The 22,256-nt window shown below is 43.2% G+C and overlaps 1 protein-coding gene across 1 annotated transcript in view; it reads left to right on the top strand.

The window, feature by feature from the left end:
* Window positions 1–1,876: 1,876 nt before the first annotated feature.
* The window catches only part of FNDC3B (fibronectin type III domain containing 3B), a 313,226-nt gene continuing 292,846 nt past the window's right edge, over window positions 1,877–22,256 (top strand). The window contains exon 1 of the mRNA XM_070946542.1: window positions 1,877–1,960. The gene's annotated coding sequence lies outside the window, so the exon portion shown is untranslated. The remainder of the gene's footprint in view (window positions 1,961–22,256) is intronic.

Raw genomic sequence — 22,256 nt, 5'->3', positions numbered from 1 at the left:
GGCCTCGATCGCTGCTTCTTGTTGTTCGAAGAGGCTTTGAAGGTCCGCGATGAGGTTTTCTTTGTTGCTGTTTCCCTCCATCAGTTTCAGGATGGAGAGTTTGAATTTATTCATTTTCTGTGCTGTTTCTTCTTCCGGGGCGATGATTTCCTTGGATGGCCCCTCTTCATCTGATTGTGAGTCCAGGCTGGAGTCCTGTTCGCTTCCAGCTTCTGTCTCCTCCATGGCTGTGGCTTCGGTTGCAAGCTTCTCAGCCATCTTCTTGGTAAGAGCTCTGGTCTGTGCTCTGTTTGCTTCTTCAGGATAGGTGTTGGGTTCAGTCATTGTCTGGAGTTATGGGCAACCATCCTCTGCTACCATTTTGTTAGAAACTGGATCTAGCCCAATAACTCAAAGACATAGCCCAATTCTTTTCAGTAGTTTTATTGTTGGTCTGTTGGTACTGGAGGTCACTGACCTTGTACCTTTCTCTTTCAGGTATACATCTGGAATCAACTGTGGAACATGTGGTTGGCCCTTTTGTACCCAGGAGGAGGGGTCAAGAGGTAAGGAGTGGTTACAGGGATTATGGGATATGTGGTTAGTTAACCCTTGAAGGACCGGGTGGTCAGGGAGAAGTAATAGTTAGGCATTTATCATGACAATCTCTAGTGAAGACCACATTCCCAGCTAGAATCCAAATCCTAACTAATCACCTTCCCTATGGATCTCAATGCAAATTCACAGGACAGATTCCCAATTTAGGCACCTCGTGGGGCAGTTTCTTCTGAAGCCTATTGTAGGGGCCCTACTCAATGGAGCCGCTTTTCCCTACAGTCCGTTTTCTCGAGTTTTGAAGGCGACAGCCCGAGCTCTCCGCTATAATAACCACCAAGACGGAACCACACAACAATATCGGGTTGAAAAAGTTAAGACTCTCTAGTCTAGCCCGGGGCTCGGTGGGTCGTGCCAACACCCAACCCGAGACGGCCAGGCTGCAAGAAACCGCCGTCCGCCCGCCCTTCTTCGCCCATCTCGCGTCACAGTTTGCAGGCAGTTTGAGTTGAAGGAGAATGGAAACGGGCAGGCTCGGGGCCGGCTGTCCGCCTGTGTATATATTCTAGACTTGTGTATATTCTGTGTATATATTCTATATTCGATTCTAAATACAATACACACCTGGCATATATATTATAAATATATATATATTGCATATATTGCACCTGGCATATATATTATAAATGGCATATACATTGGCATATGTATTATAAATATATATAATATTTATATTATATATAAATATAATGGCATATATATTATAAATGGCATTTATATTGGCATATATATTATAAATATATAATATTTATATTATATATAAATATAATGGCATATATATTATAAATGGCATTTATATTGGCATATATATTATAAATATATAATATTTATATTATATATAAATATAATGGCATATATATTATAAATGGCATTTATATTGGCATATATATTATAAATATATAACTATATATATTGTAGGTGTGGTGTCAGGGGTATGTCGACCCCTCCCGCTCTGCTTTTCTCTCTCTCTCTCTCTCTCTCTCTCTCTCCCTCCCTCCCTCGCTGGCCTTGCTCTCCCCGCTCCCTCCCTCTCCCTCCCTCCCCGCCCGTTCCTTCTCAGCTGATTACTCTCCTCCACACACACCCCCATCCTTTCCCACAGTAGCTTCTAATCCAGACTGTATGGTATGTGGGCTGGTCACAAATCCCATGTGGTCCGACATCATTGACATGGCGGAATCCCCCTCCGAACCCGCCTGGTAGTTATTCCAGCTCGCTCAGTCTCTCCAGCCAGGCGGGGATTTTTTTTTTTTTTATCGGACTGTCGGTCGCCTCCCTTCCCTTCCCTTCTCCCTTTCCCTCCGAAGGACAGACAGGGCATTTCTCCTCGCGCGCAACCACCCTCCCTCCCGTTTTCAACCCCAAGGTAAGACCCTCTCTTCGCAATCCGCGCCTGGAAAAACTGGAGAGGGAGGGAGGGAGGGAGAGGGGGAAAATATATATGCCCTGCGTGAAAACGGATTTCGATCTGCCGCTCTTCTCCCACCCACCCACCCGCGAAAAAGCAAACGGAGGCGCTTCCGATTGCAAGAATCCCAAAGCGCCCCAGTTTCCTCGCGGGGGGGGGTGTCTTTGCCAAAGGCTTCTTAGCTTTTTCCAAAGTGTGCATACGTGTGTATGTATGTTGGGGCGTGGGGGGGGTGTCGCGTCATTCTTCTTTCCACCCCCCCCCACTTCTTCCCGATCCGGGTTCCTTTTGTTTTCAGAGGGCGAAAAAAAAACTCCCGAGTGGGAATCGGGATCGGGGTTCGATATTTCCTTTTTGTGGGTGGGAGGGAAGCAAGGCGAAGTCAAGATCGCCGTTAAGTCTAAATTGGGAGAAGACTTGGGAAGTTGAATCGGGGGCGGGGGTGAGGATAACCCGCAGGAGTGAAGCCCCAAGTTATTATTATTATTATTATTTTGAGTTGTTCCATTTTATTTTATTATTATTATTATTATTATTGTGGGGTGAGTGGGTGGGGGAGATAATCCCTGCCGGTGCCTTTGAAATCTGTCCGGTCCAATTTCTTTTTTTTCCCCCGCGTTTCATACTTTTCCTGCTTAAACTTCCATTTCTCAGCCTCGAGCGCCTTGATTCTTTGCCCTGCTTTATGGTTCTTCTCCTTTTTTTTAAGGGGGGAAACGGGGAGGAAGGGAAAAGAGAACGAGAGATCTAGTTTGAAAGAAGCCAAGGGGGAAAGAAAGAAAGAAGTGGCGAAAAGGAAACCCTTCGATCGACTCGATCTCAAGCGGCGTCCAGGTCTCGGGCTGGCCCGGCCCGAGGAGAGGGGAGAAGGAGAAGAAGAAGGGATCGGCTCCGTTTCCCCTCAGAGCCGCCGAAGTTGGCCCGGGTGTTGGGCGAGGGAAGAGAGGGGCCGAGGGCGATGCTGAGGGTCAGAGGCGGGGAAGGCGGGGGGATGGCTGGGTAACCCTGAAGGCTGCGGGGCGGAAAGTGGAAGGAAGGGGAGGGGAGGGGACGGGAGGGAGGGGACGGGCTGCTCCGCGCCTGGCGGGGCTCTTTGGGAAGGAAACCTGCGTGGGGGGGGGGGGGTTGAGATGGGCGGGGAGGGTTTCCCCTCAGCGTTGGGCGGGTGCGGAGAGTCGCGCTCCATCCTATCCTAGCAATCCAGAGAGACTCCGTTCGGCTTTCCCCGGGAGGCTGGGAGCCTTTCTAACCGCGGCGGTCAAGCTATGACCCCCCCACCCTCCTTCCCCGTCCTTTGTCGTCCCCCCCTCCACGATTTGCCTCCTTTCCCCAAAAGGAAAGGAGCGTCACAATTGAGGGCTAAGGCGACTTCTCTCTTGGGGAAGCGGAGCATGGGCTTTGTCGTTCCCCAATGCTCCCTTCCCACCAATCCTCCTTTCCTCCCCCTCACAGCCCTCCTTCCCCTCCACCCCCCCTCCTCGCCCAAGAGTATATAAGGGCAGAATCAGCCGGTTGAACGAATGAAACCGGAAAAAAAAGGGGGGGGGGTCGCTTCGAGAGTCTTTTTTCCCCACCCGCCGCGTAACGCATCGATGCCGGCTGGGCGGCGAGGAAGGATGGAGAGGAGTCCTTCAGGTGGAGGCGATGCAGACAGCGTTCCTCCCTGCGGTCGCGAGAAAGCTGGTTTTTTGGGGTTTTTTTTTAATTAAAAAAAAAAATCCGGGCTCTTCCCTCTCCTCCCCTCCCTTCCCCCCCCTCCCTCCGTTTTGGCACAACGCCTCTGTCTAGGGACACGTTGGAGAAAGCGATGGAAAGATGCAGACGGCCAGCCTGTCCTCCAGGGCTCCTCCCGCTCTCCCTGACGCCAAAAGTGAAGAACGCTTTCTGGAAACTTTTGATTTCCTTTGCCAAATGCACACAAACCCCCCCCCCTTTCTCTCCCCCCTCCCCAATAATAGCACATTGCCAGGAAATGGAATGCTGGCTGATATTATTATTATGGTTGGTCGGCCAGATGTTTAGATTGGATTTGGCATTTTTTTTTTTTTTTTTGGTCCTTATCGAGACCTACTCAAGGACTCAGGGCAGGCAGGCATGTTGTGGTTTTGAAGGCCTTCAAGTTATCTTTGCAGGACTGCACAACTGTTCCAAGGCTCTGCCTTTTGCAATTGACCGATGGGTGATTTTTGTCAATGCCAGTGGTGTGTCATCAGTGCTCCAGATGTTATTGATATTATTATCCCACTTTCCTTTTGCTTCCCCCTCCTCTTTTTAATGCTAAACTTTATTGGCAAAATAAAAGATGCATGACGTTTCGGTAATTTGGTAATTCCAATCGAAGAGGAATTCATTCTAGTGCGAGTAGAACTTTTTCTCGGTAGCTACAACCTATGTTCCCTTCTCAATCTCCCACATCCCTACCCCATTTTGATGACTGATTCAGTGGAATAGCATATTGGTTGGAAAGGGGAGAGTCTATCCCAGCGGTGGGTTTCACATTATGTTACTACTGGTTTGCCGCATGCACGCATGCTCACTTCATGCGCGTGTGCGCCTGGTTTGCGCATGTGCCTGCCTTCCACACATGCGCTTTGCTCACGCACACACCTTCTGCAAATGCACCCGGCCTCAAAAATGCACCTAAATAGGATGGCATTGAGCCGGGGCCCACCTGTGATTTCCGCTACTGATTCGGGCGAACCGGTCTGAACCAGCTGAATACCCTCTCTGGTCTACCCGGTAGACTCTCCTGGAGAGTTTGTGGGGAGAGGAGACTCATATGTCAAGAATCCTTCACAAGATTGGGTGCCTGTGTTGAAATCCACAGAAATTGATTTTTTCCAGTTAACCTCCAGTGTCATTTGGGGTGGGTCCCTCCATCAGATACAGAGCTGCAGATACCCAGAATTGAACCTGCAACCTTCCATGGTCTCCCCCTAACTCAGCTCCACTTAAAAAAGACTCCTCCACCTTGCTTTTTTTTTTAAAATACAAACAAATGCTAACACAAATTAGCTTGGACTTTGGAAAGAGGTGGCATCAGTATGCCGATGGCATTTTCCTTGCCTTGTGTTTGGCCCGGGAATCAGTGTCTGAGATCAGTAAGGGGCTGGGAGGGAGCCAGCCAACTCACTGAGCTGATTGTGTAGTCAAATGGTGTCAGTCTGTTCTCCTTTCCTCCTGAATGAATCGTCTTCAATGGGATGCCCTCCGGATGTGCTGGATTAGAACTTGCATCAGCGGATGCTATGGTGATCAAACTGGTGATGATTTGGAGATCCATCTTTGATACAGTTTTGAAAATGAAGCCCTCTGCTGGCTATGACTTCTCCTGGTCTGTGGAGTCCTTGGTGCTCCCTGAGCTTGGTTGTTTTCTTGCAGATATTTCACTACCAAACTATGTAACATAAAACTAGGTAACAGTTTGGTAATGAAATAGAATAACAGAGTTGGAAGGGACCTTGGAGGTCTTCTAGTCCAAACCCCTGCTTAGGCAGGAAACTCTACACCACTTCAGACAAATGGTTATCCAACCTCTTCTTAAAAACTTCCAGTATTGGAGCAGTCATAACTTCTGGAGGCAAGTTGTTCCACTGATTAATTGTTCTAACTGTCAGGAAATTTCTCCTTAGTTCTAGGTTGCTTCTCTCCTTGCTTCTCTTCCACCCATTGCTTCTTGGCCTGCCTTCAGGTGCTTTGGAGAATAGCTTGACTCCCTGTTCTTTGTGGCAGCCCCTGAGATATTGGAACACTGCTATCATGTCACTCCTAGTCCTCCTTTTCATTAAACTAGACATACCCAGTTCCTGCAACCATTCTTCATATGTTTTAGCCTCCAGTCCCCTAATCATCTTGCAAATGTTTGCAAGAAAACAACCAAGCTCAGAGAGCAAGGATCCCAACGTGAGCGACAAGTATTCTCTTCTCCCGGTCTGTCTATGCCAATTTGGATGGAGTAATTAGAATAGAGAGCCAAAGATATTGCCGAATCTTTTCTGGGGAGATGAGGGATGCTGGGAAATGTAGTTGAGCAACGTTGAGAAGGCCACAAAGTTCTCATTCTTGGATCCTAGTTGATGTGAGGCTGGCTTTGTCATAAACTTGACTTATTTCAAAGTAAGGCCTCCAAGTTACTTATTGATACTTTTTCAAAGAAAAAGAACTGAATGGCTTTAATGTCTTATGTGTGGGTGGCCACTAGTGTGAGGGTGTGTGTGTGTGTGTGTGTGGTGTATTCCATATTTATTTTTGCTACAGGAGTGAAATTTCCATGCTGCACTTGAATGATCTTTTAACAGCATTTGCAAGCGGTTAGAATTTTAAAGGCCTTCTCTGCCTTTCTGGATAGTCTTTCCAGCATTGTATCAAGACAGTGATACAAAGAAATTTCCATGCATATTCTTTCTAAAATATCTGTCCCTACACCTTGCTTCCTTTTCTGCCAATTTATACAGGTCGTCCTCGACTTATGACCAGAGGTGAGCCCAAAATTTCTGTTGCTAAGTGAGATATTAAGTGAATTTTGCCCCGTTTTATGACCTTTCTTGCCACTTGTTGTTAAGTGAATTGCTGCAGTTAAATGAGTAACATGGTTGTTAAATGAATCTGGCTCCCCCATTGACTTTGCTTCTCAGAGGATTGTAAAAAGGGGAATCGCATGATTCCAGGACACTGCAAACTGCACGTATGACTCAGTTTCCAAACATGTGAATTTGATCACGTGACCGTGGGGAATGCAGCAATGGTCATAAGTGTGAAAAATGGTCATCAGTCATTCTTTCAGTGCTGTTATAACTTTGAACGGTCACAAAATGAACTGTTCTAAGTTGAGGACTACCTGTACTTTCATATAAATGTATTTGCAATGACAGAGCAAGAGTCTTCCTATCCAATTGTCTAGATCAGGGGTCTCCAACCTTGGCAACTTTAAGACTTGTGGACTTCAACTCCCAGAATTGAAGCAAAGCTGGCTGAGGAACTCTGGGAGTTGAAGTCCACAAGTCTTAAAGTTGCCAAGGTTGGAGACCCCTGGTCTAGATTGTATACCCATCATATACCTCAGCTGAATTAATCATTTTTCTCATTTTGGAAAAAAAAATTGAACTGTAAATGGATTAAGCCGCCCTGAGTCTTTGGAGAAAGGCGGCATATAAATTGAACTAATTAAATTAAATTAAATTAAATTCAAGGAGCTGAATCGCTCCTGCCCCCCTAAATAATAGTTAATAATTTATTGATTGATATGCCACCCAATTCCTCGTGACTCTGTGAGGTTTACAAATTGTTAAAAATATTTAAAACAACCAGAGCAAGAGAGAGAGAGAGAGAGAGAGAGAGAGAGAGAGAGAGAGAGAGAGAGAGAGAGAGAAACAAATATGACAGAGATAACAAGCCCTGATGGGAACAAGGAAAAAAGAAGAAAAAAGAGAGCTTCAACCATTTGCCAAGGACCTGAATCAAGAAACAGATTTTCAGGGCCTTGGGGAGCTTTTCAAATCTTGATATGGAATCTCATTCCAGAAAAGAGGCTTCTGTGCATTTTATTCCTCAAACATCTCTTCTGTAGCCTGTTTCCTTTTCTGCCAGTGTTTGAAATTAATCAAGCAATCCATGTTCTTCAAAGGTACCCATGAGATCTCTCTTTCACCTGGTTATGAATATTGTGTATACCTAGCAACCAAGGCCATTGGCTTCCTGGAATTAATACGACATTATTTGCATGTTTTAGTTGACATCTCTATCTATAGACAGAGAGAAGGGGGAAAAAAGGCTCTGTTTATTTCTTGGGTTGCTTGAGAGAAAATTTAGTAAAATTAATTCATTTAATTTTTCTTCAATCATACACAGATAAACACAATCTCCTAGTGCCTTCAAATGCTATGTGTGAATACTATTGAATTATTCTGTATGTAGGTAGACAGAAAAACTGCAGGATGTAAGATGGGGAAATGAATTCTGTAGCCCCAGTATTTGACTCTAGTCATATCAGAAGGGCATGTTTCTAGTCCTTAGTGTGTGCGTTTGAATGCATGTGGAAGAGCCTGCTTGAAATTGCAGAAATTTCTAATATTCAGATGCCATTGTTTATATTGCCTTATGCCTAGTTAAAAAAAAAACCTCAACAACTGTACAGCTCAGCAATAAAGCACATGTTTGGATATACATTTACAGCCAGACAAGCGTATGAGTCTGGACATGCAAATTAGCAGATTTACTGCATGGCATCTTCCTGTGTTTGTAAACGTACAACAGAAATGCATGCAGAAGCCAGACCTTGGAGATTGCTATCTTTGTATTGTTTTTAATATATACACTTCTGAATGTACAGTGATCCTGATGCATCTCTGATTAAAGCAGTGAAAGAAATAGTGGAATTATATTGCTCCTCCAATCCACAGAGAATAAACTTGTATGATTGTTGGCTTCATTTATAGAAGTGGTGTAATGCTTTGCCACACTCACATCTCCTTCAGGGCATATATCAAAATAACTTACTGCATTTGATCCTTGATTTTATTCTTTCCGCAAATACTTAGCTCATTCTCATTCTCTCTCTCTCTCTCTCCCTCCCTCCCTCTCTATATCATATCTATCTATCTATCTATCTATCTATCTATCTATCTATCTATCTATCTATCTATTATATATATGTATATATATGTGTGTGTATATATAAGTGTGTGTGTGTGTGTGTGTGTGTGTGTGTGTGTGTGTGTGTGTGTGTGAAGTAAACCACATGTTGGGGTAGACCAGGTGTCTCGATAGAAAAACACTTAATCTTTCCCCTGGCTCAAGCTGATGAAGGGAGAAGAAGGTTAATTCAACTGTCTAACATGCAGGAAGCCCAAGTTCGAATCCGAGTAAGGGTATGGCTAGCTGATGAAAACTAAAATAGATCTATACTAGTCTCCCTTTATTTCTTTAACAGAATATAAAATATAAATTTGGTATAAAAATGATTTGTCGTGAATGCAACTGCTTGAGGGCTCCTGGATTGGAGCTGAAAGGTGAAAGGGAGCAGAATGCCCCCTCCCACATGTTGGGGTAGACCAGGTGTCTCGATAGAAAAACATATATATAAAGGTTTTCCTCGCACATATGTACTAGTCATTCCTGACTCTAGGGGGCAGTGCTCATCTCTGTTTCAAAGCCGAAGAGCCAGCGCTGTCCGAAGATGTCTCCATGGTCATGTGGCCGGCATGACTAAATGCCAAAGGCGCACAGAACACTGTTACCTTCCCACCAAAGGTGGTCCCTATTTTTCTACTTGCATTTTTTACGTGCTTTCGAACAGCTAGGTTGGCAGAAGCTGGGACAACTAACGGGAGCTCACCCCATTACGCAGCACGAGGGATTTGAACCGATGAACTATGATTAGCCAATTTCTGGTGGTGTTTTTTTTTAATGTTTCTAGCACAGTTCATGTCTGTTCTGTCATGAAGATTATTAGCCCCTTGCCATTTTTAAAAAGGGTGAACTCACCCGCTGAGGTCATTGCTGGGATAGAAGATGATGAGCTGTTGCATTATAAAGTTTTCCAAGTTCATACATGAAATATTTTTAGCTTACATTGCCTTTATAACTTTATTTCTTTTTGAGAAATTTGTTCTGTCTTGTTTAATGGGGAAAAAAAAAGCTGTCTCCTGCAGTTGAGCTTCTAATTGCAGTTTTAAGAAATGTGGCTGAATTCAGTTATAGGTCTTGGTATGTAGAGAGCTTTATTTTAAGAATGCTGTCCTGTGGTGGGATTGGTTATTTTTCTTGCCTAGATTCTGTCTATGTTACTTGATGCCCATTTGCATCATTAGTTGGCTAGAATGAGTACATTTCTTGGCTATGATGATTTATGTTCCATCTAATTGCCACTGTGGCAGGAATCACTGATCTTTGTAATGAATCTTATGTTATGTAAATTAAAAAAAACCCAACAATTGAATTAAAAAAAAACAGGAGTTATATAAAAAAAACTTTGTTTTAAAAATAAATATATCCAGACCTTCATAAAGAGACTTTTGAACTGTTTTTCCAGGAAACCCTGGCTCTTCTTGGAAGTTTATCAGCTGAACAGTGAGAATATTCCCTTAAAACTGTCTTGTCTAATGTTGCTGATATTCTTCTGGAATGTGCAGTTACAAAGAGGGTTGGCCTCAGATATTTGGAGGCCTCCAGCAAAATAGCAAATCACCCCTCACCCCCACCCACCACCCACCTTCACAATCCACGCTCCAGACCAGGTGCATAAATACCTGTGGCCAGTAAAATTAGTTTGGCATCAGAGGCAGAAGGTTTTTCCTGCTTCTCAAGCAGTAAAAAAAATGCAACTATTGCAAACTCAGTATGGAACAAACAGCTGCCCCTTGTTAGTGCAAACGAATGGTTTTGCTCAAAAGGTGTGGCCAGAGAACTGCTTCTGAAAAAGCAGGGCTTTTACAGTGATTTATGCAATTGGAGGGCGGAGTTAAATGTGTCATCAGCTTCAAATCTCTATGTTGCCATAAACAGTTTAGCCCAGCCAGCCCTCTTTAAATTCTCTTGAATTTTATCAGGTGCTGATTCATATTTGAACTTTCCTTGATTAGATTTTTAACAGTTTAAGTCTGATTAGCAGTTGCTCTGGGATCCTTGGAAAACAAGCTGATGAGGCAAAGATCTAGTGAAGGTGGAAAATGAGAAACCCATGTCACTTTTCAACTTAAGTGGCTGCTTTCTTTGTTCCCAGGAGAAAGCCATATTTTATAGATATACCACAAAGTTGTTAGGATAGTAAGCTTTTTTTTTTTTTTTTTTTTGCCTGTGGCCATATTGCAAAGTCATATAGTTTTGGTGGGTTTCATCTAAAAGTGTTCTAAGATGTAAGGGATACTAGTAGAATTACCGTATTTTTCGGAGTATAAGATGCACCGGAGTATAAGCTGCACCTTAGTTTTTGGGGAGGAAAATAAGAAAAAAGCTGATTGGTGGATGGATCGGCCTCCCGGAATACCCCCAATCAGCTGTTTCCAGAGGTGAATTTTAGCAACAGGTTTGTTGGTTGTGAGCTCTGTGCTTTTTTTTTTTTTTCCCTGCTTCTGAAAGTCTGTTTCAGAAAAAACTTTTTTTTCTGCCTCTGAAAGCCTCTGAAACAGTGCTTCAGGAAAAAGAGGCTCTTTTTCTGAAGCTTCTTTCAGAGGCTTTTATTCTGAAGGACTATCTGTACTCTGTTCAATCTCCTTTCTTTGGTATTGGTATGTAGATTAACCTCTTCCAATCTGTTGGTTATTGTGTCATTCTCCAGATTTGTTAACATAGTTTGGTTAGAACCTTTACTGATTCTTTTTTGTTGCTTGCCATATTATTTTAAATTAAAGTCTTTCAGAGGCTTTTTTTCTGAAGCTTCGTTTCTTAGGCTTTTTTTCTGAAGCTTCTTTCAAAGGCTTTTTTCAGCCTTTGTAATCTCCATTTGCGAGGCTGGGTGGGGCAACATTCAGAGTATAAGACGCACCCAGATTTTCACCCTCTTTTTTTGGGGGAAAAGGTGCGTCTTATACTCTGAAAAATATGGTAATATAGCAGAGGTGGTATTCAGCCGGTTCGTACTGGTTTGGGCGAATTGGTAGCGGATATCATGGGTGGGCTCACCCACCTGCCCCGTCTCTATGATATCCTATTTAGGCACTTTTCAAGGCCGGGTGCACGCATGGAAGGCACGCAAGCGAGCAAAGCACATGCATGGAAGGCCAGATGTATGTGCAGAAGGTGCCACATGCGCACGGTGAACCGGTGGTAAGAATATTGGAAACCCATCGCTGTAATATAGCTTTGTTGATAAAGGTCAAAAGTATTTCCTTGGAAGGTAAACAGATTGTTTCTCTCTAAATAATTACTTTTGAAGTAAGCAGGATCCTGTACATTCTCTTCTCTGTCTGTGGATTTCACCCAGAAGATGGTGGCATTCTTGCTTCCTTCTTCATTGGCAACCATCCTTTTTATATGAAGGACAATGAAAAGCAGAATGGGAAACTCGCCATGGCCAACTGGCCACAGCCAACTTACCACAGGACACCTCACTGTGGCCAATTTGCTGCAGGACAACTCGCCAAAGGACGATTCAACAATTCAATTTAAATAATTAAAACATATTTTAATTTTTGTCATTCACAGTTCATTCTGTCCCTCCTTTTGCATCCATACTTTAATGATTCTATTCCACCATTTCTTCGATATTAGTGTAACTCTTGTCCCACGGCAAATTGGCTGTGGCACATTGGCTGTGGCGAGTTGGCGGTGGCAACTTGGCCCCAACAAATTGTCTATAACAAGTTGTCCTAGACCCATGAGAAGAGGACCGTGCCAACACGTTTTCATCCTGTTCCTTCCTGAATGTGGGTGGACTGTTGCATAATTTCTTAGTGACTAAACAGGATGAGAAGATCTAAGCATATTTTTTAGGGGAAAAGCTGTTCCTTGAGCCATGGCGATGGAGAAGGCTCCTGTGCATTCCTTGGACAGCAAAGATGACAAGCAAGCACTGGAGCATTTGAAACCAGATATATTTCTGGAAGGCAATGTCACAAAATTCTGCTTTACTGATTTTGGCCATGCCATGTGTTCACAGTCATTGGAAAATGCAGTTATGCTTGGAATGGTCAGCAGCAAAAGGAAACAAGGTTGCCAAAAGCGTGGTGCCAGATCATAAAATAACTGAAGAAGCTGTGAAAGATCAGAAAATGTGGAGAGCTGGACCATAGAATTGCTGAGAATTGGACACAGATGAACGGACAGCATCATCATTACTTATTGACCCTAGCAGGAATCCTCCTGCAAATTCTGTCTCTTTACCCTTCTTCTCCAGTTTCTGCTTCCCCTTACCTTGTCACTGTTCCTTCACAGTGTAGGGATCCTACCTTCATCTCCATTTCCTCCATCTCCTTCTCCATCCTGTCCATTTCCACCTCAATCTCTATCTCCACCATGTCCATCTTCGTCATCTCCATTATGTCCATCTCTACCAGTTCCATCTCCTTCTCTATCATCTCCATCTGCATCTCCATCATCTCCATCTCTGTTTTCATTCGCTTCCTCTGTTTCTTCTGGAAGGAGGGTGGCTAATAAGTACGAATGTATATTTTTGTGCATGGATATACCTGAGAGTGGTTTATGTGTACAAAGCTATATTTTACATGTTCATGCAGTTGAATGCAAGAATAAACAGGGTTTCTTATTTTACAGAGAATTTTAATCCTTCAATATCGATGATGATGTCACAGTATTTCCCCTCCTTTTTTAGAGGATGGTCTTTGATTAAACATATATATCCACAAATACATATGTACATATACACATGGAAGTGTGTCACATACACATGTACATATTTATTGGGGGGAAATATCTGCAGGAATAATTTCATCTTGATTTTGCAATCCCAGACTGGCAAATTAGGGAAATTAACATCCACAGGAAGTATTTTTTCCCCGTAATTTTCTTTAGCCAGTGTTGGTGTGCACGTGCCTTCAATTCAGAATTGTTTCTCTCTCTCTCCCTCTCCCTCTCTCTCTCTCTCTCTCTCTTTGGGGTGTGGTGGGGTAAATATAGCTAGTACTTGTTACATTTGGGTTTCTTGCTTTTTACTTGTGAAAGGGGCAGCTAGAAGAGAAACTAAGCCGTAGTTGTTTTGTTTGTGTGGTGGTAGAGAATGAAGCAGCTGGCAGTATGATTCAACTTGCCATTAGCCTGTTGCTTTTCTTTGTAGGAAGAAGCTTCGTTTCCCACACATCCAACCGAGAATGCGGCAGGCCAGAGTAAAAGAGATAGATTGCTTCATATCTCCTCTGCCAATTTAATTTCTGCACTGGCTGAGAAAGGAGGAGGACTCTGACCAGCATTATAGTAGAGTGAGTTGGTGGAGAAAGGATAGAGTAAAAGTTTGTTTTCTTCACTGGCTTGCTCATTCTCTTAGAAAGGATGCTCAAGATGCCGATGGCAAGAGATTCATTAGCAAGCTGTTATGATTCAATATTTTCTTGCTAGAATCTTCCACTTGAAAGCCCCTGGAGATTCTGATTAATTGTTAGCAACCTAGCCCCCACGATTGAAGAGATGGAAGTTCTTTAAATGTTGTTCTTTGCTGACACCCTGAAATACTAAGAAAGAGTCATTAAAGTGGTCAGGACACTAAAGAGTTAACTGAGAAAGCGCTCCTTTGAATTCTTAGAAAGGATCTAAGGCATTGAACGAAGGAATTGCTTGCTTCTCAGTTGCATAACTGATACTGTAAAGCATGTTCTTTCATATCAACATAGATATTTTTGTATTGGTTTGGTGCCCATTCCAAAAGAGCAATGTGTAATGCTCATTTTCTTCCTTGTGCCATTTTTTTTAATCACAGAAAGCCTAAAGTAGACTATAACAGGCCTGGTTAAATGGCTAATCTGTAGGCATAAATTACAGGTAGTCCTTGATTTATGACTTACGACCACAATTGAGCCCAAAATTTATGTTGCTAAGCAAGACGGTGGTTAAGTGAGTTTTGTCTCACCTTTCTTGTCACAGTTGTTAAGTGAATCAGTGCAGTTGTTAAGGGAATCTGGCTTCCCCATTGACTTTGTCAGAAGATTGTAAAAGGTGATCGCGTAACCCTGGAATACCTCAACCATCATAAATATGAGTCAGGTGCCAAGTGTCTGAATTTTGATCGTGTAACTATGGGGATGGTGCAATGGTTGTAAAAGTGTGAAAAATGGTCATAAGTCACTTTTTTCAGTGCCATTGCGACTTCAAATGATTACTAAACCAATGATTGTAAGTCAAGGACTATCTGTACAGAATAGAAACAAGGGCTTTTGAAGAAAAAACCAAGAAACCATGAATTTTTTCCCAATTCCAAGTGCAGGAGAAGGGAATACATGATACATTAAAGGTAAAGGTTGCCCCGCACATGTGTGCTAGTCGTTTCCAGCTCTAGGGGGCAGTGCTCATCTCCGTTTTTAAGCTGAAGAGCCAGCGTTATCCAAAGACATCTCCGTGGTCATGTGGCCAGCATGACTAAACGCCAAAGGCACACAGAGCGCTGTTATCTTCCTACCAAAGTGGTCCCTATTTGTCTACTTGCATTTTTTACATGCTTTCGAACTGCTAGGTTGGCAGAAGCTGGGACAAGTAACGGGAGCTCACTCCATCACATGGTGCTAGGGATTCAAACCTTCTGATCGACAAGCTCAACATCTTAGCCCCTGAGCCACTGCTTAAATAATGATGTAAATGTGTGTTTTCAATTTTAGTGAACAAGAAGTGCAATTGGGTTGGAAGTTGTCTTTGCAACCCAAACAGAAATGAGGAGCAGTCATGTTTGAATACCATTGTACGCCTTTCCTTTCTCACACTAGCTGGCTGTTTCAAGCAAGACTAACCAATGTGTTTTGGGGAACCTGGGAATATTTTGTTTGTAGGATCTCATGGTTGCAAGGTAACACGATGTTAAAATTCTTCTTCCCAGCAGACGGCTCATGTATCAAAAGAGTTTTGTCACTCCAGTCGGTCCCCACGGTCCAAAGCTATGTGGAACAAGGGCAGCTTTTCAAACCTGGAGGGAAACAGGAGCTGATGGATGTGCAATGATAATAGGCCATCTACAGGCTGGAATGTTTGTCTCTTTGAAAGATAAAAGACTTTCAACAGATTGTCTTTCCTCCCCCATATAATAAGCAAATAATGGTTCCTCCAGGTTGAGGTCAGCTTTTGGTGACTCTACAACAACATGCATAACTTTGGCTTAAAAATGGTAAAGTTTGCTTCAATCAATGAGCTTGATTTCTGGTGATTAGAGCTATTTCACAGCTGAGAGTTGCTTTGGAGCATTGTGGGATACAAGTGGAATAAACAAGTAGAATAAATAATTCTCATGATGTAGTTTTTTTGACAATATGAAAGTGGCCTGTTGTGTTTGGGACTGGGATGGTTTACAACCTGGAATTTTTAGTGGCCTCCTGTTCGAGTAGTAATCTCGTCTAGCCTTGCTTACATCAAATTCAATTAGCTGCTTTTGTCTATATAGTTGGGAGTCCAGAAGGAGAAGCTGTTGGCAATTCAATGAGGTAATTCATACTCTGACAGAGAAGGCATCCTTCCCTCAAACCCTCGTTTTCATTTTTTTTTTGTAATTTTAACCTGTTTTTCTATTTATAAATGTTGAATGTTTGTTTTATCTTGATGTAAGCACTCAGAGTCACCTGAACTTCAAAATGGGAGGCAAATAAATTTGATAAACAAACAAACAAATAAATAAGAAAAGTGATGACAAGGAAAATAATTTCCCATAGGTCATCTCCTACTTTCATCAGATTTCAGAAGAAAATGGAACTAGCTTCATGCACTGACTGACTCAGTTGTGTTTCATTTCTTTTCTTTTAAAGTTTGTCTACTATGATGAAATTCTTGTTGTGGTTTGAGAGGGTGTTATCTTGAAATAAAGCCAATTATATACAATGTACAAACTAAAGGAAATGTGGGTTTCTTTATTATTTAAATGCCACATCAAGAAAACCTTCCTGGAGAGAGATGATCTCTAGTTCTTTCCTTGGTAAGGTAAAAGGTAAAGATTCCCCTCGCACATATGTGCTAGTTGTTCCCGACTCTAGGGGGTGGTGCTCATCTCTGCTTCAAAGCCGAAGAGCCAGCGCTGTCCGAAGACGACTCCGTGGTCAGGTGACTGGCATGACTAAATGCCAAAGGCGCACGGAACACTGTTACCTTCCCACCAAAGGTGGTCCCTATTTTTCTACTTGCATTTTTTATGTGCTTTCGAACTGCTAGGTTGGCAGAAGCTGGGACAAGTAACGGGAGCTCACCCTGTTATTCGGCACTAGCTATTTGAACCGCTGAACTGCCAACCTTTTCATTGACAAGCTCAGTGTCTTAGCCACAGAGCCACTGCCTTGCCTCCTATTAAACTGGAATCCATCATGCTTTCTGAAACCATTCTTTACTTTGAACAACAAGAAACCTTGGCAAAGGAAGGGAATGGAGGTGCTTGCTACTGGTCTTAGCAATCCTCCATTGGAGACAAAACATTGTCTGTCTGAAAGAGGGAAATACTTCGCTGTGTATTGCAAAGTAGCACAAGTAGTGCCACCCATGAAGTCGGGAGATGGGAACTATCATAGTGGCATCTGTTGAGGTTTAGCTCAAAGCCATCTAATAGTTAAAATGTTTCCTCTGCACTTTGTTATTATTTGATGTGCAATAACTGGTTTTCCAGATTTGCTTCCCTTCCGGTAACAGTAGATTAAGTGGAGGCCAGATTTTTCCTGAGGTGTAGAGGCAAAAATGATAAAGAGAAACCCTCATCGGCTATCTCTGGCCAGGGTCAAATCTAGACGGAAGATAGATTATTCTTGAAGACAATCACTGCTTTCTCAACAATCCATTTAAGTCTGTCTGTTTAAGTTTCTCGACAGCGCAACAGGCTGCAACAGTGGAAACTTTTGAGATGAAATCTCTGCAGCCAGATGTGAGTTCTGGTAAAGGGCAAACTATGAAAAAGAAAGAGCAGACAGTTGGAAATAACAAGGATATGCGTCTACAGCCCTGAGGCTGTAATGCTTGGCATAAGAATAGGGGTGTTGAAAGTGTGCCTCTATTTTCCCCAGTCTGTGAAATGTTAAAGGAAAGAAATGGTGTCATGAAAGTTGTGGCCCAAGGCAAGGAAAGACACCTCACTGTTCCTATTAACAACAGCAGACCTGTTGTTAAAATCAGATGGGGTCTACTCAGCCTACTGGTTTCTAGGCCTTTGGAGCCTGTAAGTTTTTACTAGCTGCTCTAGTGGAGTTAATTTAACTGCTTTCCTCTCCACATCCATATGGTTGCACATTTTTAGACAAGCTCAAAATCCACCCTTTTTGTCTGCCCGCTTGTTAAAATATAGGTAAAGGTAAAGATTCCCCTCGCACATATGTGCTAGTCGTTCCCAACTCTAGGGGGTGGTGCTCATCTCCGTTTCAAAGCCAAAGAGCCAGCGCTGTTCGAAGACGTCTCCGTGGTCATATGGCCGGCATGATTAAACGCCGAAGGCACATGGAACACTGTTACCTTCCCACCAAAGGTGGTCCTTGTTTTTCTACTTGCATTTTTTACGTGCATTCGAACTGCTAGGTTGGCAGAAGCTGGGACAAGTAATGGGAGCTCACCCCATTATGCGGCACTAGGGATTCGAACCGCTGAACTGCCGACCTTTCGATCGACAAGCTCAGCATCTTAGTCACTGAGCCATTGCATCTCTTTGTTAAAATATACACATGCTGAAATATCACTGATTCCTAAAAGAAAACTCAGGCAAATACTACTCATTTTACTTTCCAAGATCTGGTTTGTGCATTACCCAGATTCCTAATTATGAAGGAAAAAAGAGATTCCCCCCCTCTTCCCCTTGTCTCTTTCCCTCTCCATTCTTCCTTAAAATGTAAGAGGGCAAGAGCTCAGATGACTATTTAAAATAGAATTGGATAGGAAATAGCAGAAGTTCAAGGACAGGAAGGAACCAGTAAAAATGGCAAACTGGTTCTTAGATCTTTCCCAGGAACCCTCTTCTTGGTTAGGAAAAAAAAAAACCCTGAATGTTTTCTAAATCTACATTTCAGTTATATATATATAATTTTTAGGGGCTGCATGTTAGCCTTTACAGTTAGATGAATGTGAATTCAGCCTGAAGGCTTTCTCGCAAATGAATAAAGGCCTTGCTTTTTTAAAAATCCCAGTGGGGGAAAAATGGCAGGAGTTCATGTAAAGAATGGGTATTTTCCTCCCCCCCCAAAAAAGCTGAGGTTACAGAAGAAGAAATTGGGATTCCCCCTCCCTCCGTCCTTCCCTCCCCAAGCGTAATAGGTACGGCTGAGAGACAGCATTCTATATTTCAGGAGTGAGAAGTATGGAAACTGGCGTATGTCCTTTTAAGTGGAACATTTCTGCACCTTGTGATGAACATTTAATGGGTGGAAATTCAACATATATAGAAGTATGGTTAGTGCCAAGCAGACATGATGCAGAGGTGGGATTCATTTACCTTCCCTCCCGGTTCGCAAATGTGAGCACACGCGCCTCCTCCGTGCATGTGCACAGCCTTTTATGCATGCGCAGTGCTCCTGCATTGCATCCGGGCGGGTGGGCGGAGCCTCCCACAGTCGCCGCTACCGGTTTGCCTGATCCGGAGAGAACCGGCTGAATCCCACCACTGAATGATGCCATCGAATGAAGCTTGTGTATTTCTGCTTTGTACAAATCCCAATGGGGGAAAAAGATTTTGATGCAAGTAACAGTAGATACTCAGAACTTGAGGCATTGCTACTACAGTCGTATGTTATTAGAAGTTTGTAAAGCAGTGGTGCACAGTCAAAATTGCACTAAAGTGTTAAAGCAAGTTGTGCTGAGTTCTTTTTTTGTCAATATTCAGTCTGTTCTTCTTTTTCATTCATAACATTCCGGAAATTCGTGGCCCTTTTTTTCTTAATGTAATTTTTCACATTCCACTTAAAGTTCCCTGGTCGATATTTTTGTACTGAAGGTTTACCTTTATTTTCTTTTTAAAATAAATTCAGAGAGCCGAGAACAAAACACACTCTGTAGGTTTTCTACACTGCTGTTTTTAACCATAAAAGGATCATATATTTATGTCAGTCCAGGGAAGAAAGAAGTTGAGCTGCTAATTAGCCAACACTTTATAATCTTATACAAACAGAGTATAACATACCGTATTTTTCAGATTATAAGACACTCCGAAGTATAAGACGCACCTGGGGAGGAAAACAAGAAAAAAAAAATCTGCCTCTGCCTCCCAGCAATTTGCCTCCTTGCAGCAAACAGCAAACAGTGTGGTCAGCTTCAGCACAGCCTGATTTAGCACGAGAGCTGATTGGCGGTTGGATCTGCCTCCCAGAATACCATTGATCAGCTGTTCTAGGCTTCGGGGATCACCGCCACCTATCACCACTGCCACCTATCGGCGCCTCTGCGTGCCCCATTTTCGGCCTCCGTGCCTCCCATTTTCGGCCTCCGCGCACCCCATTTTTGGCCTCTATGCATTCCATTTTTGGCCTCCGTGCGCCCCATTTTGGCTTCCACATGTCCCATTTTTGGCCCGTTCCAGGTGGCCTATCCCCGCCACCTGGAACGGGCCGAAAATGGGGTGAGGGGAGGCTGAAAACGGGATGCGTGGAGGCCAAAAATGGGGCATGCTGTGGCAGCGATAGGTGGCAGCGGTGATGGGTGGCGATGGCACCAATGGGTGGCAGCGATCCCCACAGCCTGGAACAGCTGATAAGAGGCAGATCCAACCACCAATCAGCTGCTCATGCTAAATCAGGCTGTGCTGAAGCTGACCATGCTGTTTGCTGTTTGCTGCAAGGAGGCAAATTGCTGGGAGGCAGAGGCCAAGGGTGGGCGCCAGTGGGTGGGCAGGGCTTCAGCAGCATTCACTGTATAAGACACACAGACATTTCCACCCACTTTTTTTGGGGGTGAGTGTGTTTTATACTCCAAAAAATACGGTACATGTAATCCTTGATTTACAACCAAAATTAGGACCAGAATTTCCATTGCAAAGCAAAGTGGTCGTTAAGTGGCATATTTGCTACATTAGGTAAGCCAATCACTACAGTTGTTAAAGGAATCATGCAGTCATTAAGTGAATCTGACTTCCCCATTGACTTTACCTGTCAGAAACCAGCTGGGAAGATAGCAAATGGTGACCCCGAGACTCTGCAACCATCATAAATGCACGCTTGCTGCCAAATATCCCAAATTTTGATCATATGACTATGGGGATCTATGGTGGTCATTAGCATGAGGACCTGTTTCGACGAGGTCCCACTCGTCATCTTCAGGCTGGTGTCTTCGGCTTTGTGCATGTGCGAGCAAAGCGTGATCACGCTTTGCTCGCACATGCACAAAGCCGAAGACACCAGCCTGAAGATGACGAGTGGGACCTCGTCGAAACGTCGCCAAGATACTCTCAATCTTACACAGGAAAAGACCCAAATACACCAAGACTTGCATACCTGTTCCACTGGTTAATTGTCCTCACTGTTAGGAAGTTTCTCCTTAATTCCAGGTTGCTTCTCTTCTTGATTAGTTTCCATTCACTGTTTCTTGTCTTGCCTTCTGGTGCCTTGGAACATAAGTTGACCCCCTCTTTGTGGCAGCCTCTCAAATACTGGAATACTGCTATCTTTTAACACCCATATACAGCTATCACTCCTATATATATAGTAGCAACCCCAATATATAGTTATCTCTATACTGGATAACTTGGTGTGTACTGAAGAAAAACTGCCCAGAGTTATCCAAACTGGATACAGATGCAGTAGAAGTAAAGAGAGGCTCCTCTACAACTGGTTAAGGAACTCAAGACATTGGCTTTCTCAGTGTCAACACCAATGTAGAGATGCTGGATGACTTTTTTCCCCACTTGCCAATTAGCAAGAATACTTTTTGGAGACATGCATTGTTTCGTCTGTGATATGTTTATTTTTGTAATCTCTACTGTTTTGTTTTTCAATTGAATATACTACTACTGTAAATGACACGAACCTGGCTCCTATATCATACATTGAGTTTTGTTTGCTTTTCATAATGTATTGGGAGACCTCAAGCAACTATAGTTTGTGAACCAGAGGCAATGGCTTAGCATGATGTGCGAACCAAGCCAAGAGTGTTTGCTCAACTGTTCATTCAGCAGCCAAAACAAATTTAATATAAAACGCCTTTGTTCGTGAAGCTGGCAAGATGGGCCTACATATATCTCGCACTTAAGAAGCAATTTGTGTTTTTAATTTGTTTCATTCACAGGAGCTGTTAAAGCAACAGTGCCCTTTATCAAAAAGTGGGAGTGATTGTGAACATATCCATGCATGCCTGTATGTATACACATTTATCATTAGAGAAAAGTGAAATGTGCATCAGGATACAGGACAAAAGGGACTAGGTTTGCACAGCATGATCAAACGTTACTAGAAATTTGTGCTTGTGAAAAGTTGACCATGGGCTTAGCATTGGTGTGAACCAAGCTATGACATTGTGGGAAGAAATATCCATCTGGTTCAGACTGAAGCTGGGAGAAAGGCACTGGAGACAAAATGGAGGCTGGAGGCTGATTGGAAAGATGGTTTAACGATGGGTTCTGGTGCAGGTGACCACATGGAGTTGAGAGTGGAGGTTTTTCATACCTTCTCTTAGGCTTTGCACTTGAGCTTCCTGTTCTTGTGCAAGAGCATGTATTCTATTGGCT

This window comes from Pituophis catenifer, unplaced genomic scaffold (assembly GCF_029215685.1).
Source record: "Pituophis catenifer annectens isolate HBS135680 unplaced genomic scaffold, rPitCat1.0.hap2 SCAF_6, whole genome shotgun sequence".
Taxonomy (NCBI): Eukaryota; Metazoa; Chordata; class Lepidosauria; order Squamata; family Colubridae; genus Pituophis; species Pituophis catenifer.
Note: the sequence above shows the minus strand (reverse complement) of the source record. Positions and strands in the feature narration are given on the sequence as shown.